This window comes from Serinus canaria, chromosome 8 (assembly GCF_022539315.1).
Source record: "Serinus canaria isolate serCan28SL12 chromosome 8, serCan2020, whole genome shotgun sequence".
Classification (NCBI taxonomy): Eukaryota; Metazoa; Chordata; class Aves; order Passeriformes; family Fringillidae; genus Serinus; species Serinus canaria.
In genome coordinates this window covers 23,014,080-23,029,660 of record NC_066322.1, presented here as the reverse complement: position 1 = coordinate 23,029,660, position 15,581 = coordinate 23,014,080, and the positions used below count along the sequence as shown (strand labels likewise).

At 39.6% G+C, this 15,581-nt stretch overlaps 1 protein-coding gene across 5 annotated transcripts in view; it reads right to left on the bottom strand.

Annotated features, from left to right (window-relative positions):
- The window catches only part of RC3H1 (ring finger and CCCH-type domains 1), a 54,904-nt gene extending 54,269 nt beyond the window's left edge, over nucleotides 1-635 (bottom strand). For 4 of the 5 annotated variants that reach the window (XM_050977388.1, XM_050977389.1, XM_050977390.1 and 1 more), the window contains exon 1: nucleotides 471-635. The gene's annotated coding sequence lies outside the window, so the exon portion shown is untranslated. The remainder of the gene's footprint in view (nucleotides 1-470) is intronic. The other variant, XM_050977392.1, reaches the window with a different exon arrangement.
- Between the last annotated feature and the right edge of the window lie 14,946 nt (nucleotides 636-15,581).

The window sequence follows — 15,581 nt, the reverse complement described above, 5'->3', positions numbered from 1 at the left end:
AATTAAATTAACAGACAACAGTAAAGCATTTCCTAATCAGATACCCATAGTACAAGTCTAGCCAGCAGCTGAACCTCCCCCATTCCTGTCTAGTGCCAAGCAGACAAATTTCTGCCGTGTTTCACAGAACCTTTTTGTTTTCTACTCCAGTGTGCTCATTGTAATAAACAATATTTCTGAGGGAACTTAAGTGGTTTTCTTCTTTTCCCTGAGGAAATACTTTGAAAAGTCCTGAATATCATTTTAGGGAAAAACTAACCTTACAATCTGTGGGAAGCCCTGACCAGCTAAAAGTAATGTGGTTTTTTCACAAGCACCCTGTACTGCCAACTTCACGGTTCGCAGAAAAGGGTAAATTACATTAGCTATGTTTTCCATATCCAGTTCCACAGAAAAACTTCTGAAAAATTTTAAAGAGAGAGGGAAAGTCCTGACCAGAGAAGACAAGGTAGAAGAAAAAAACTTCTTACCTCTGCCTGGGAAGCTCCATGAACAACACATACCATAAGGCCAGAAGGGTATAAGCAACAGACTCAGGGGTTTTTTCCCCCTTCCTGTTTGCTCTCTCGAGCTCCCCAGTAAACTCCTCTGGCAGCAAGGGCCTGGCTTCCTCATTCCTGCTCCACGCATGCGTGTTGCCAGCACACACCCAGCACCACCGAACACTGCCCACAGCACGGAGCCCCAGCTAAGAAATCCCCACCCAACCCACAACCTGCAAGTCTGTACGTAATGCATATTCCAGCCCTTCCTTCAAAGCCTTAGCTGGCTTTAGTAGTTGGGTACTAAAGCTCTTAAAAAAGAAGCAAAGATAAAATCATGAACATCGTCAAAACTATGTCCCAAAGTAACCGAAGCTCAGTTAAATCGGATTCAAGATCTACTTTCTCTCCTCAGTAGTTTTTGACTGCAAAAACAAAGGGGGAAATTTATGTCATCTCAGGCAAAAATCTCTTACTTGGTAGAGTCAGTGAAGTACCTTAGGAAAATGGGGCCAGTTAAGGACAAGATGTTATTCCTTATTTGAAGCTTCCTGTTTAGTAATAACACAAGGAAAACAAGAAAACCAAACCATCAACATCACAACTCTCCAAGCTCTGAAAGCAACTAACAATGATTTAAGCTTCCCAACATCCTGTGAGGAAGACCTCATGTCTTCCTACAGAAAAAAATTGTCAAATGAAGTTATTTATATGGTGTTTAACAGGAAAAACATGGAATGAAACCTGATATATCATTTTCTTGACCCCTATTCTCACTCAACCACCATTAGGGTCACGAACATTAAAAGACAACATGTGTAGACAAAATTTAAGTGTTCTTGCTCATGCCCTCCAAAATATAAAACCTGCATGTGAATAAAAACATTAATTTTCAGGGAAGATATACAGAACCAGTTTCACAATTTCTGGTTGATATTATACATCCCTTACAGCTTATTTAAAAGAGGAAATGACACGTATCTAAATAGCAAAATGGTTTTATGATCTACCACCTAGAATTTTTTTTCTACCAATAGATGATAAAGTCTAGGGAGTTAATAGCAGACAACACTCTACAATATGTTCCTTTCACTTCAAATTAGAAGTTCTTGCATTTGTCAATGAAAACTCTAACAGGAACACAATGATTAAACCAATATTTAAAAAATCAAGGAAAAACCAAACAGATTAAAAGAACAAAGGCAGAAGGCACTTCAAAAATCCACAGTAGTTTTCAGGACAGGGACTTGGGTTCAATAGGTCAAATCCTCAAGAGCTCTCAAACCTCCTGCTAAGAAGGCAAGCTATTAATTTGTTTTTCCCAGAGAAGATACGTATTTGAAAAAAGCTATGGCAAAGAAAAAAGAGGACAAGCTTGTAGAAGTCTTCAGATTCAAGGGTACAGACAGATATTACCTCTCAGCGTCAGCTAGAGAAGCCACTACTCTCTCTTTCCCATTCCTTCATAAGATATTCCAGCTGGACTGGTTTATAGTTGTCCAAGCTGAAGTTTTAAACATAGATCTTTATTAATAAATACAGGTAGGCAGAAATGTGGGTGGACGGCAATTACACAACCAATACCTCATTTTAACTAAAGCAAGGGAACAAATCAGCCACACAAACGGCTTGTCTAAAATAACCCCAAGTAGTAGATTGAGGAGGAGAAAGCAATTGCAGTGAGTTGTGTTCTGGATCACCGAGACCAGTATTGTTCTTTTCCATGCAGGAATAATCGACAGTTACCTGACAACTACTACAGGCATCTGGCAGATGAAAATGAAAAGTTGAGGAAAAGAGAGGGGAAAATCTTGGTGTCACTACAATGCCTTTATCCTTCCTTAGTCATGCATCATAAGCAGCTTATTTGGGCACAACGAGGGCAACACAGAATTTTATGTATTTCTTCACTAATGGAAGCCATCTTGAAAATATTGCCTAAATTTTAACTAGCTACCTAAATGTTATTCAGCAGTCCTAACAATAAGGATGACTACACTAACAGGTTGGAATGATGAGAGTAAGTGAAATGGAATAAGGAATATGAGCAATAATTTGTGGAATTGTTACTTTATATTAAATCCACACCAAAATTACCTAATTTCAAAAACAGTGCTAGATTTAAACAATGCTTAATGGTGCAAGTTATGCAAATACAGTCAAAGCCATCCTTTCAGCTCATTGCAGTTACACACCGAGTGAAGTACTGTCCAGAGAATGCTCTAGCAGTCCATAACTCACATCACCTCACTGCCCATAGAACCTAGCTGCAAAGAGGAAGCAACTGTAAATGCTACAATAGTTGATACAAAAATAGCTTACAGGGCCCAAACAAAACCAGATATACTTCTTTGTTGAGTCCTGTAATAGCTTCACTTGCAAAAATAGCAGGAATATTACTCATCTGTGAAACTTATGTTTGTTATCTTATTCTACCTGTTTTCATGACAGAGACTGCAGTTGTGATTTAATAACACAATCTAATCTACACTACAGCTCTGGAGTCATCCAAGGTCAAGAGGCAGCTGCGGCAGAAATGGCACCAAGCCTGGAGAATTTCAGCTCTCTTGTTAACAATTGCATAAATAAATAAGGTAGTCAACAGACTATACAAGATTTTCTCCACATCTCCAACAGATTTGATGCAAAAATTCAAACACTATTCAGCACTGACAAGCTGGCTCAAGACTTATAGGCAGTGTTAAATTACCATTCACACAGAGCTTAAAGTCTTTAAGTAGCAGCAGGAGAGGTCACAAAACTGTTGCTGAAAAGCAGGTTAATTCAGGTACCTCTGACTCAGAATGTAATTGAACTTCACTTGCTTTAAATGATACTGGCAGCTGGTGATTCAATTTGTAGCGCTGCTAAAAAAAGCAGTTCCAGAGGCCAAAAATACCCTGGGGCAAGGTACTCCTTTTGAATTAGACTTTTCAGGCAACCTTCAATTACATGAAAAAAATTCCATCCTTAAATATTTTGCAGCCTTTGTGTCAGTCTTACCTTCTAGATTTATAAAAACAGAATCTTTTCTTTACAGCTTGACAACATCATTAAAAGTTGTGTTAGTTTAACACAATCTGGCTTTTAGAGGGGTGGAGGAAGCCACAGAGGTTGCTTCTGAAATAGAAGCTCCTCAAAATTTCTATTATGTCCAACAGAGCCAATCCCTAAAGGCTCAGATGATGGACATATTGACTGGGTAATCAGGGAAGTTAGCAACGCCTCTGTGACGACATAGTAGAAAAGAAAAAAGGGAACTCAATTCCTCTTCTACGTCTCTGAGAGGTAGTAAGAGGGGCCACTGGGACCTTCCCAGGGTGGCCATCGGGGCCATGCTGCTGGGTGGACCATCCTGGCACCACGAGCAGCCACACAGCCGAACCCACATGGCCGAGACCAGCGGCGGGAGCAGCCGCACAGCCAGACCGTGTGGTCGAAATCAGTGCGGTGCCGCACGGCCACTGCCATTTTGGCATGGCTCTCAATGAACCTGACTTGTTTAGCTGCTCTTAGCAAGCCATGCTGCAAGCAGAAGGGCAGAAGAGGTGGCAGCAGCTTTTCTTTTTTGGCACCCTGCACGAGGAGAGGCACTGAGTGGAGCCAGCGGCTGGTGCTCACACCATGCTGGCTGGGACCACATGACCAGCAGTGGGAGGCATGGTGAGCAATTCCCAACATGCTCCCCGGCCAGAATCAACCTTTGAGCGCTGCGGAACTCTATAAAAACTTTACGGGTAATAGAACTTGATAACAAAGGAACCTAGGGACACCAGCTCTCTTCTGCGTCAGAAAAAGGAGAAGGTGAAGATATGTGAGGAAAACACGGCAATACTAATGTTGGTGGAGATGCTCCAGGCATGGGAACCGAGATGCTTCTGCAAGCCATGGTGAGCACTTTAACACAACAGTTTCCCTGTAATTCATAAAGTGCATGGGGAAGATGCAGAATTCACCCACAGTCCGTGGAAAAAAAAGGTGCTCAAACCACAGTGTGAGGATGCTGAGAAGCTGTAATCTAGTGAGAAACTCAAACAGAGAGAGAGAAAACCCTGGCTTCCAGAGACAGAGAAGCCTTGCTTTTATACTTAGAGCAGCTCATCCTTAAAAACTACATCCCATGAACTGAATGGCCCATGAAAAACAGTTGTGGGAAGACTGCTTTGCCCATGGGAGGGACTCATACTGCAGCGCATTGGGCAGGACTGCTACTTGTGAAAATCAGAACCACGTTTTCAAAGTTCAAAGAGAACTGTCTCCTGTGGGAAGGACCCACCAGCATAACAGAAGAGACTCCTTTGCCTAAACAAACTAAAGAAAAGATTTTTAGAACTGACAAACTGACTACAAACTCTATGTTTTGTCTCCTTGCACTGTCAATGATGGGAAAAGAAGAGCTGCAGGGGTGAAGGTGTTTTAAAGGTTTATTTTACTTCTCATTATCCTCTTTTAATTCTGTTAATAAATTTTTCTTTATACCTTTTAATTTTTGAGCCTGTTTAGCCCTTAGAGTGTTTTCTCCTAATCCTTATCTCACCCCATGAGCCTTTTAGTTGTTCTTTCCCCCACTTCTGCTCAACTACAGAGAGGAGAAAAAGTGAATAGTTTTTTTGGGTGGGTGGTTTTTTTTTTTGTGGGTACCTGGCTTCTAGCCAGTGTCAAACCCATGACAAAATTACCCACCATTTTAGTGAGTAGTAACAAAAGGCTCAATTCTCAGGGTTTCCATTAAACACCTACTCTTAAACCAGTAACAAATATTTCAGGCTTAACCACAAAAATGAAAGCTGTTGCCTTACGTTTTTTAATAGAGCAAACAACATAAGATAGTCATGTGTAAGAGAAAAAACCCAACGCCCAACATCTCAATGATCTTTCCATGAGGAGAGAAGAAGAGGTTTATTTCTTTTTTGCAGGAGCAAAATTCAACTGGGAAAAAGAATATCCTACATCCTCTTATTAAGAAGTTTTGAATTATAACCCTAGCTACAGAAGTTTAAAGTTACCTAACTTGAAAATCATTCAATCAAGAAGGCAAAAGGCAATAATCCTGGGAGCAATCTACTAAAAATCCAGTGCCAACTTGATGAATTTTGCTGCTTATGACTTGTAATAACAGTTCTCCTCCAAACAGGGAATGCTGTCTTTTAAAAAAAAGTCCTCTTACCTACTGTTTACTTTGCATGAGACTTACTCTAAACGGAGCAGTCCACAAAGAATTTTTCTCATTCCCAGTCTTCAAAGATATATTCATCTCTAAAAACATGTTACAACTATATTATTGCAGTATCAGCAACCAGAAGGATGTAAAATAAAAAATACATGGGATAAAATTTCACAAACTATCTCACAAAGTACTGCCAGAGTTGTGTTACTAAAAAGTACACAGATCTCCACAGCACGCTGAACCAGCTTAACTTAGTAAAAGCAAAGGGTAAACTTGCACTAATGAACTTTACTAACAGAAATTTAGACTTCACTCAAGGAAAACTAACATACTGGACTAGATAAGGCTTATCTAGTCCAGAATCTTAAGACTGAAATATGCTCAGAAAGAAAATAACAGTAGCTGCAAAATCAAGCAACTCTGTACTTCATTTGGGTGATTTAACTTGCATTCACAATCTCCTTGAAGTAGTGACAGCTCACCATGAGATTTTAATAGGCATTGTCCCAGACTGTCATGAGACTACAAGTGATTGAGCATTTACACACCCTGACTGCAGTGCTACCTTGCCCAGCACCTTGAGAGAATAGAGTACACCTGATAGATGTTTTACAGTTATGGCGCACATGAACTACTTAGAAAGAGTCTTCAATGTTTCAAATCTCCTGTTTTTAAGAGTCTTCAAAAGAGAACTCAGCTACCCATTGCACTACTGTTGCTGCAGTCCAAACCATGGGAAATGACAAGACAGCCTTGTATAAGCAATATTTGCATGATTTGATAATTTAAATTTCTTCTGGCTTGTGTTGTGTAAGCCTGGTTAAACAGCAGATATCCAAATATATGGTAAGGTATAGGAAAGGAAAACTAGGCATTGAAACTCTTACAATCCATGCAGTTTCTTTACACATATTCTGTATTCAGCCACTTGCTGTTTTTGGAATAAAAGCAATGACAGTATGCTAAAACCTAATGACAAACAAGTCAAAAAAGAAAATTCTAAAAATGGATAAGCCAGAGGCACCTGTAATAGCACTAGTGTATCCCACATAACTGCACTGGGAATTATTCAGCATGCAAAACCTTACAAGAACAAAGTATTTAAATGTATTTATTAGCATACTCGAGTCACTGGATTTCTATAGGCTTACTGTCCATTTTTATTCTGTAATGACAACTCACATAGCAGCTTGTCACATCAACATCACTGACTATTCCCACTTCTCAAATGCTACACCAAGTTTCTGAAATTATATTAATGAATTATCAGATGTGCTTGAAGGAAAGGACTGCTGTCATTCACTTCCCTGTCCTAATGGCTCCCAATTACTGTCATATAAACTGGTAAATAAGCAAGGGCTTTGTTCCCCTTTTGTCCTCTCCTGGGGAAGGACAAGCCACATTTTTATTTATCAGTGAATGAATACCCGTATTACTCACTGGAAGACACTGTAAAAGGTTGGGTGTTTTTTTTTCCAATTGAGATTTTAGTTAAAATATATCTGTGACTGTTTTAATACCTGGTGAGTAATCCTGACTCCACACCCCTTTCCTGTCCTGTAGTGCCTAATGCGACAGCCACATAATCACATCCTCAAATGCCAATACCAAGGATTTCTGTGGAAGCCTTTCCTCCTGGTATGTCCTGAAATCACCCACATCATGGCCAAGCTTCAATTTGACAAAGCACAAGTTCTGTTTTTCAAGCAGTCTAGTGAATCTAAAAACTCACATAAAAACTGCTGTGAGCATAGAATTCTCCTCAGAAACACACCCACAGACATCCCCACCCCGCCCCTGAGTGCTATTTTGTTAGAAGCATTTGACAGAAAAGTTCCACTGAGAAAGGAGTGACCAGAAAAGCTTACTACAGATCTCTGTTTGCTGAAATCATGTAAATCCTCAGATTTACAGAAAATCAGGCAGGAAATACTGTATTTCCATGAACTGCAGTGCAGACATTGACTTAGGTTATGCTGCCTTAACTGATGACTTTCCAATACTCCTGGTAAAGGAATGAATGCTTAAAAAAAAAAAAAGCCTGAAAGCTACTTGCCAGTGTTGATACCACTTTATTAATCCTATTTTTATTTTTTCCTTTTTTGCAAATGCTACAGAAATGAGAAAGAATATCATGCATTAAGGACAGATGAAAATTCTGCCAAGTTTCCCCCCACTAAGAATATATTCTGCAAAAATCACACTTCTCAGAGAGAAGATAAGTCTTAAGTCTAGCAATAATTAGAGAAAAGGGGTAAATTTAGTACAAGTATAACTTAAGGAATTTATTTTGATTTGCAACCAACTGGGCTGTGCCTTTTTGCTTCCCATTTAAGGTGTTTGAGAGCTTTGTGCACAGCCTTTGACTTTATTATTTTAATGAAAATTAAAAGCATCTTGCACTCCAACAGAACTTTTATGCCTACAGGCAGGTCACCAGTAAAATGCTAAGCAGCATCACTGAAGGAAAAACCAAAAAGCTCAGTTTACCAATGCATTTTGGCACAAGTTAGAGCTAAGCTATTCCACATACCTCCACTCTCATACTGTTATCAACAGGGAACCTCTTCTAAAAAAAGAGATGGGATGGTATAGAGGGTTTCCAAACAAAGCAACCCTTGCTTTGAGCACCTTTTCTGTGCACTGAAATTATTCATGTCCTTGAAGATTCTTAATACATCCTTAAAATGGAATAAAATGTTCAGGAGACAAAACCAGATGGAATCAAGGTGAGATGTCTTCAAGAAATGGTTTTGTAAAGACTACAAAACAGTGGATATGCAGCATTAAAAGGTAGCATGAAAGAGGTATATTCAGCTAGCATGATTTAATACAGCACACAAGTGCAGGAAAGTAACAATCCACACACAGGTTAGCAAGTCCAGAAGACAATCTTGCTGGCTCACACCTCTTTAGTTGAATCTGACAATAGCTGGCAACAAACAGTTACATTTTAAATAGTCTGGTCTACTCCAAATAACCAAAGTTTAAGCAATTCTCACTGCCATGAATAACATTTTCTTTCCACTGTTATGATTCACTAACAAAGAAGTTACAGTGTCAATCTTCTATCCATAAGGCCTGGTTTAAACAAGGAAAACTAAAATTCAAATTGACTATATGTTTTTGCAGCACTAATAAGGTCTCCTTTTTAATTAATTCCACAGGAGGCCTTCTGACACAATTAAATGGCAGAATGACTCATAAAACAGGAAGGACAGCCTGAGTGCCTTTGGTTTAACTAACCCAGTCCACCTCATCAGGCCAGTTTAGCCTAACTTATTTTTATCTTTCTCCACGTCTCCTTTCAAATTTACAATAACAAGGTGGTCACAATATTCCCTAACTTCTCATCAGTTTCAGAGGAAGCAGTGAGGTTTCAAGAGTCCTCAGTAAATTCTAAGAACAAAGAGTACCACAGGTTGCTTCATTATCCAAACCACCTATCTTGCAACTCTGAACTAGAAAGAAACAAAATGAAGAGGCAATAAGCCATCTCTGTTACCTGCATTAGCTCGCTAAATTGATGAGTGGCTCAGAGCAGAACTAAGTTAAATGGGGAAAAAAAAATTAGAGGAAAAATAGAATGAAAGAGAATGAAAGATCATTAAAGAGAACAGGAGAGGTAAAGATAATCAGGCATCCAAGAAAAAAAAATCATACAAAGAAAACAGAGCATTTTAGCAAGCAAAGAGATAAAGACTCCTTAGAGAAAAGTTATTTCAAGTCTGGAAAGGTACATCAGAGAGTGGTATTTCTTTTGCAATTGCTTTACTAATTTATGAGACTTTGCCCTGTTTCCATCTATTTTTGATCCAAAATCCACATCCTCTCAAAGCAAGCAAGACCAAGAATTACTGTCCTTCAGACCTGCTAAATAAGAGCAAGCCATTTTCCAGCTTCCAAAACGTTCTGGATTTTGTCTACCCATACAATAATTAACAACAATGCAGGTGCTAGTAACAATTTCTCTATGATGGTAAACAGCTATTTATCAAGATCTTTCCAATGTGATTAATTAGTTCTGTTTACATTAGGGGACTGGTGATTTGGTACAGAGCCCCTCAGACATGCCTAGAACCAACTGCCCAGACGCTATGGTAAACAAACAATTGCTCTAGCAGAGCTCAAGAAATACATGTGCACATCATACATAGCTGTGAAGATTCTTCATTTGTAGAGGGTTGAGGCTGAGATCTGCTTCACAATTCCTGCTCTTCCTTCCATACATAGATTGAAAAGCAGGACAACATGTTGCTATTTCCTATCTCCTCAAACCACCTCAATCCGTGGCACAAAACCCAAGCTTGATTTTTGTACAGTGAAATAGGAATTTTAAATTGGGACACGGCACAAACAGAGATGACTGCTTCACTGGACTCAAAAGCAGATTTTTCAAGATTTCATTAGCATAATGTTCATTTGTAAAGGCAGGGGAACTTTTTCTACTAAGCCTCCCAGAGAACAGTTTATATCCAGAAAAGTGATACTAAATTATCATTAGGCCTGCATAACTGCCAGAATCATTAATGTTCAACAAATAATGTTTATGCAACATGCCACAATTCAGGAATGTGACATAAGCTAATCAAACTCACTTTCTTCAATATACTTTCCACTTTGGTTTCATTTCAAGACCATTAATTTCAAGGTCTCTCCTTCAGTTCTTGCATCTTAGCACAGAATTGAAAAAAAAACCAAAACCACAGGACAAAACACTTTATCTTGCAGTACAGTGAGTGGCTGGATAATGAAGTCCTAACAGTTCCATTTGTTGGTACAGTTCTAACATTAAATAGCACCTCAAGGACTTCTATTCTAAAGTGGTAACAACAAAAGGAATGGAGGTGGAAGGAGAACAAGCAGAAAGAATGTGACTTACAGGAAAAGTAAGTCAACAGTAAGAGTTTTATTTCAGTCACTTTCCAAGGGCATTTATATTACACAGTGACTATAGTAAGACATGGAGAAGTTACTAATTCAAACACAATTGCTACTGAAAGTGAAGAGTGCCAAGTCATTATGAGTAACGTTTACTCTAAAAACACAGCACAGAGAAAGTTAAATGCTACAGAACACTGGGAGCGTTCCACAGAACTTGCTTTATTAACAAGCAGGTAATTACGACCATCCTCTGTCGCATGAATTTCGATTCATTCCCTTTGTAACACCTTCCCTGAACCTTACACCTTTTGCCCTAAAGGTAACACCTAATTCTGAGATGGGGACCAACATGGGCTGACACAACTTATCAAAAATATTTAGTTGCAAGTCTCTGAAAACCTCCAATGCACAGCAATGAGGTGAGATTGCTGCCACAGTAGATGTCGCCTTTGTAAATAGCAAGAAAGTTAAAAGTTGTAGTTGAAAACTCTTCCAAATTACTCACTATCTGAACTAAAGTAATTGCTCAAAATGAGTTCAGGAGAAAAGTGCTGAGAAGACCTTTAGATCCAAGCTAGAAACATTCCTCTCCATCAGCCGACCAACCAGCTTTTTGTTAACAACAACAGGTTTAAAAGCAACCATACCTCAACTTTCAAAGCTTATCCTGACAGAATCTAATGAACACAGAAGCATCCTGAAAAATAATTACATTTGGAATGTCCAGATTTTTATTTAACAGCCTTCTTTCAAAGAGTACCTATTAAACTGGAATAGTAGAGAGATAAGACCAACCAGACTTTCCATGTTAAAACAAAAAACAAACTAAAAGAAATAAGGAACCACCTGCGAGATCTCATTTTCCCAGCCTAGCACATTTCAGCTACACCACTTTGTTTCTTCAGTTGTCTTATACCTGAAGCAGTCCTGATCAATATAACATGCACATCACAAACACCAGAAAATCAGTAATTGAAAATTAATACTTCAAGAAGTGGTTTTGCAAGCCATCTGTAGTGAGAGGGGTCTGTTCAGCCAGAGGCAAGAACAACATGCCCTTATGGTGGTTTTAGTGACCATGGCTGGAAGGCATAACTGTCAATAAATCCTCCAGCTTCTGGAATACTGAATCCCAGAGTCACCAGTGTTCCCTGACACGAACACTCTCTTCTGTGTTCTTTGTATCAAATTACATGGCAACTCTGTCACATTCTATGTGAAGCAAGTGAAAGATCTGTTCCTCCAGCAACACTTCCACTACATTTCAGTTTAACTGCGTATCTTCCATTTCTTATGTAGCAGAATAAGAAAAAAAGAATCCTTTTGTGTGTCAAAACAATCTTCTTCCCTTGTCTCCCCTCTCCTCCTCACATCTCTCTCTCATATGAAGATTTTTGTCCACATTCCTAAAAATGTCTTCATTCTAACAAGGTAGCTTACATTGTAGCTTACAGAGGCCTCTACCTACATTGTACAATCAAGTGATAAAGGGAGATCTTATTCTCCATGTGATTTTTAGGATTTCTGAAATATCTTTTTTTTCCTGGGGGAAGAAAATCTAGCCTAGCATGCAGGGCAGAAGTTTTCATGTAAAAGCTAGCATAGGATATTCCCGGGCCTTTTGAATAGGCATATATGCCTTGATGCAAATGAGAAGTCATCTCTCCCCCACTGGAAGTTTGCCCTAGATCCCCTGAAGCTGCCTCACTTCTCACTCCATTAGAAAGTAATCTCAATGTGAGGCCAGGACACCCATCATACCTGCATGAAACACCCCTCTACACTTTCTAACACAGAGCAGTGCACAACTGGTATTGCCTCTGACAACACACATTTACAGCAAGTTATTTAGAATTCTTGCTATTTCTATCACCAAATATCTTTCTTCTCCAGCTGATAGGACCCAATATGGTGCTATCATGCAGTAACAGTAAAGATGTTTCCTCAAGCACTCTAACGAGAAGTTATTTTTATATCAGAAAAATCTATTTATAATATGCCATCAGAACTTTTGCACCTTCTTGCCCATTAGCCCACTTCCACAAATAAAAAACCTCATTAGGAAATCAGTTAGCCCTTGGAAATTTAATACCATTTCAATTTTAACTGAACTGGTAATGAAGAAAATGAGACTGACGCAAAAAGTAATTATCAAGAAATGCACTTCAGCAAGACAAGTGGTCAGACTCAGTGATGGGAACTGCACCTAATTCTGGGCACACTGTGGAACCTGTGCTTAGAAAGGAAAGTAATATAATGTAAGTAAACATTTGTGGGTTTCTTTCTTAGCTAGCAGAGTCCCCAGACTTCATTACTGTAACAGAGCCTACATGGAATCTTGAAGGACACACTGAAATTTCAGTCAGTGCAGTGTGTTTATATAATAATTTTTCACAATAGCAGCATATTATATCATTATGCCTGTATGATAATGGTTTCCCACTTGTTACCTAGTACAGTCCAAGACATTAACTTCAAACTACTAATTCCCCAATGTTTTATCTGCCATGCCAGATTTGTTTTTCTGGCCCAGCCAATGTTACTTGGGATGCTCCAGCAAACAACTACCTGATTTACTGGGTGTGGGAAAAACCACCACAAAACCACACAGACTTTCATCTACAAAATGACTCAATGAATCCATGGTGGGAGAGGAATTTTAAACAATGAGTAGGCTTTGCAAAAAAAATAAAGTTTTATAAAGGTCACCTGCTCAAAAGATACCTTATAGTGGCTTCTGCATCACTGTTCTGAGACTCTTGGGAAGTTTAGGAACCTACATGCAGATGAGTTCTCTCCTTCTAATTCAGCTTTACATATCATACCATTGGAAAGCTATGACTCCACAAGTTCTTTCAAATGGCTGAAACATTTTTCCCCCAGGTATCTAGCATGTAAACTGTGATTCTTGGTGCAGACTTAAAAAAAAAAAAAAAAAAAAGTCTGTTATATGTAGTTGTATCACTACATATAACAGACTGGGAAAGGTCAATTTGTTAAGTATCATGAAACAACCTTTTACAGCACTGGTTAGTTCAGAGATAGAGGCCCTAATTAAATGGGATGTCAGTTTTTTCCATCACTATGAAAGGTAGCCAGCATCAGTGTCACCCAAGACTTCTGAACCCCATGCAAAGTAATTAAAGCATTATTTTAATATACACTCACAGAATCTCAACTTCTGTGATGCTTAATTCAACAAGATTGATAATGGCTCCACCCAGATTGCTGGTGAATCATTGGCAACACGTCAGAAGTTTCCAAAAGCATTCCTGCTCATTTCTCTTCATCTGCTTTAGCATGAGCACTTTATATAATAATATACGCCTCAAGATGCCCCTAAATTAAACTCTGTGATATTAATGTCTGCAGTTTCCAGATTCATACATGTATCTGTTCATTGGAACATTAGCTTTTTAAATTATCAGCACACAACAATCCCATCAGACATTTATAAAATATTTCTCTTTAAATGAAGCTAGTTTGGATACAAAGCTGACAAAAAAAAAAAAAAAAAAACCTCACAAAAACAAACAACAAAACACCAGAAACCATAAAAGTTACTTCCCACTTATGTCGATGCAGGTTCCTGCTGCTCACAAGTGATTGACAAACTCATGTCTCTGGTTGTCAAAACAGACTGCTCTGATGGTACCTGCCTTTCTAAACTTCCCTCCAAGCAGCCTGTCAGGCTGCTGCTTTGACAGACCCTTTTCTAGGACAGGAAGGCAAAGCCAGAAGCTATCACTGGGAAAGGAAAATGTGCCTGATAACGTCACGTCTGCTTCTATTTATGTTAGTGGGAAGCATTATTTCATTATCAGCATTGTGTATTAATGCACTGATGAAAGCCATGCAGCTCCTGGTGAAGCTTAGAAACTGGCAATAATGTACCAACTGCTCCTCAACACAGGTTATTTATACAGCCATGAAGTCCGATATTAGCTTCATTGACTTCAAACACAGCAATACAGACATTTATAGCTGACAAAATTAACCACCCCCACATCCTCATAAGCCTGAAAGAAGTAAGAAAACAGAAGTTTAGGAATACATTAACTTCAGCCTCAGAGTATTCCTGTATTATCTCACAATTCTATAACCAAATAATGTGAATAGAGTATAAATGCTGCATTTATCTTCCAGCAGAATCATTAAATGACAGCATTGCTGCACCAGTTATGATTAAAGCAGCTCAGCTGCAATCCAGGTTACTTTGAACCTTTTAATTATTTTTGCAAATTTTTAATTTCTTTCCCCCGCTTCAGCCATTTTCAATATGGCAAAAAAAGCACAGAAAACCGTAGCTTCTGCTGGAGGAACAAGCGATTTGTCACACATACTTGACAAAAATGTATAAAAATAAGAGCTACATTCTGGATAAAAAGGTGTGCAGAGGTAAACAAAACATTCCCAATTCCTAGGGGAAAAAACCCAAAACCTGCATCAGTTCCCTGCTTTAAAACAAGACAGACCTCACAATGGCTTTTGAAGACAAAACCTGACACCAGGACATTCCCAACCATCAAAGCAAATTAAATCCCAGCTACACCAACACCGCACCCCCGGCATGAAACCCTACCCACTCTGTGGGTGTAATCCAACAGCCAAAACAATGCCAGGGTGGAAAAACTAGTGCAAGTCAGGGAGATTCTGGGCGGTTTCACCATCGTTTGTCCCCATGCAGAGGGAGCCGCGGCCACCTCGCTCTTCCCTCAGGCACGACAGACAAAAGAGCCACAACCCAGGGCGGAGAGGTGTCCCGGGGACGGGTAGGGCTCTGTCATTGTTTTCCCTCTGTCTCTGTTGTTCAACGCGACACAGGGACGAGTTTTCTCACGCAGAGGCAGGCAGAGCCCCTGGAAAAAACAACAGCAGGCGGAGGGGGCACACAAAAGACGCCTGTCCCTGGGCCGCCGCAGCCTGAGGCGATGCCGCCTCTCCCCACCCCCAGCCGGACCCAGTCGCTCTCCGCCTCCCCCCCATCGGGCACAGCGACCCGCGGTCTCTCCCCGCCTGCCCGAGGCGTTCGGAAATCGAGCCCGGCA